At 56.8% G+C, this 2,500-nt stretch overlaps 1 non-coding gene across 1 annotated transcript in view; it reads left to right on the top strand.

The window, feature by feature from the left end:
• The first annotated feature begins 2,204 nt into the window (after positions 1-2,204).
• Positions 2,205-2,500, top strand: part of LOC124733838 — a 1,909-nt gene continuing 1,613 nt past the window's right edge. The window contains exon 1 of the ribosomal RNA XR_007009166.1: positions 2,205-2,500. This exon is cut by the window's right edge and continues 1,613 nt beyond it. This is a non-coding gene — a ribosomal RNA (small subunit ribosomal RNA).

The raw sequence follows: 2,500 nt of genomic DNA, 5'->3' as shown, positions 1-2,500 counted from the left end.
AACCCATGTTGTACCTTAACCTAACCCATGTTGTACCTTAACCTAACCCATGTTGTACCTTAACCTAACCCATGTTGTACCTTAACCTAACCCATGTTGTACCTTAACCTAACCCATGTTGGTGCCTCAACCTAACCCATGTTGTGCCTCAACCTAACCCATGTTGTGCCTCAACCTAACCCATGTTGTGCCTTAACCTAACCCATGTTGTGCCTCAACCTAACCCATGTTGTGCCTTAACCTAACCCATGTTGTGCCTTAACCTAACCCATGTTGTGCCTTAACCTAACCCATGTTGTGCCTTAACCTAACCCATGTTGTGCCTTAACCTAACCCATGTTGTGCCTTAACCTAACCCATGTTGTGCCTTAACCTAACCCATGTTGTCGCCTTAACGTAACCCACGTTGTCGCCTAAACCTGCTCTGTAATTGTTATACGACTCGTTCAATTACTGTAGTGTTGCCCACCCGCAACCCTCGCAATATAGTTCGCTACTCGCACTGCCCGCACCCCTGTGTATCGCTTCATGTTAAACACCTTGCAAGTCTTGCTCACTTTCCACATGCTCCTGCTGTACACTGTAATGTGGATGGCAGCAGGACGTACATGCCGCCCCTCCCCACGTCCCCACCTTGCCCCCTGCCTTCGCAAGCTGGTTGGTGAGAAGTTTGCATGTTCAATGCCCTTCGCATGCGACGTACTCAGGCTACGTTGTGGTGCGGCCTGTGTCAACTGTCCGCTGATGTCGTACGCGTGAACCACAATCTGTACTGCACATTCGTCCTTATGTACTGAATGATACATCGTGGCACATGTGTGACCGCACAACGACTGCGCCCAAAAACGGCGGACCATACAGTGCAAATATTGTGCACGCAGCTACGTGTCGTCTCCCTATGAGAGCTGGATTGCAGTGTGGTACGCCATAGAGACGTGTGGGAGGAACGGACGCCGTGGATGGCGATCAGCATGAGCTGTCTGTTGATGTATTCGGACCTAGTCGTCTCTCCTCACACACCGTGATGGCATGGTGCACCGCGTTCCATATCTGCGACATGCTACAGAGGCCGGTTGACAGTCGTTCGAGCAATGGACATCGCATACGTACGGGGGCCACCTTCCACGTATTGTCTAGGCGTGCACATTTTGTTGCGTGTATGTGGGCAGACGTAGTGTGGCGTGACACCTGACACAGGCATGCAATAATCGTTGAAGTTGCAAATGGCGATGGACGCCTGCGTTTTCTGGTGAAGTTACGCAAATGAACAAATGGTAACCTGTTGTGGTGCGGTTGTTCTCGCTAGGGGTGAATCGGTGATGGCGACGATAGGTTGAGGTACTAACCGGTTGTTCCAGCGATACCCACCATGCCGACGAAACTGAACGGCATCTGGGTGTGAAGCGATACGCGGCGGTGGCTGGGTGGGACCGTCCCCGGCCGGTGAGGGGGCGCCTCCCGGCGTGCTGGCCGCGCGGTGCGTGGGCGCACGCGCTACAGCCGGCTGGTGGGGGCGGCCAGTGGCAGGCGCGCCGGCCGACGGACGCGGCAGGCGTCGCAGCTGCGCGCCGGCGCACCCTGCGCGCGGCGCCGTGCGGCCAAAGTAGGTCCTCGCGGGCCCGGTGCGAAGCGCGGTGGACATCTTCAGTGTGCTGGTCCGATTGAGGACTGTGTGCGTTGAGGATGCGCCGCCGCCCGGCGCTCGGCGCCGCGACGCCGTCTGCTGCTCGGTCGCCACAGCGGTTCTCGCTGGTGGTTTGTATCGCAGCTGTGCGGATGTGTTGGCGCGTGCGCTGTGCTGGGAGAGTTCGCTTCGGCACCCAAGTGGGGCTTTTGTCCTTCTGTGGCGCTGGCGTTGGAGCTGCCGGTCACCGTAGGTGGCGCGTGTTGTCTCCCGCCGGCAATGCCACGACAGCACGCTCCCGGGCCTCTGTCGGCAGCGGCAAGCTCAGTTGGGAGCACGGGTGGTCGCACCGAAAGCGTCTACTCGCCTAACTCCGGGCGATTGCGCCTCTCTCGAACCCGACCAAGTACTTGGGACGGCGCTGCGCGCCGCCGGGACCTGAGAGGGTTTCGAGGTGTATTGTGCAGGGGAGCTCAGCCTCCTCCTGTTTGCAGAATGATTGAGCGGACGCTTGCGTGTTCGCGCGGGCCCCCGGGACACACTCCCGGGCGGCCGGCTGCTCAGCTCTAGTTGACGCAGCTCCCTGGTTGATCCTGCCAGTAGTCATATGCTTGTCTCAAAGATTAAGCCATGCATGTCTCAGTACAAGCCGCATTAAGGTGAAACCGCGAATGGCTCATTAAATCAGTTATGGTTCCTTAGATCGTACCCACGTTACTTGGATAACTGTGGTAATTCTAGAGCTAATACATGCAAACAGAGTCCCGACCAGAGATGGAAGGGACGCTTTTATTAGATCAAAACCAATCGGTCGGCTCGTCCGGTCCGTTTGCCTTGGTGACTCTGAATAACTTTGGGCTGATCGCACGGTCCTCG

The sequence above is a fragment of the Schistocerca piceifrons genome, unplaced genomic scaffold, assembly GCF_021461385.2.
Source record: "Schistocerca piceifrons isolate TAMUIC-IGC-003096 unplaced genomic scaffold, iqSchPice1.1 HiC_scaffold_1412, whole genome shotgun sequence".
NCBI classification, from domain to species: Eukaryota; Metazoa; Arthropoda; class Insecta; order Orthoptera; family Acrididae; genus Schistocerca; species Schistocerca piceifrons.
Note: the sequence above shows the minus strand (reverse complement) of the source record. Positions and strands in the feature narration are given on the sequence as shown.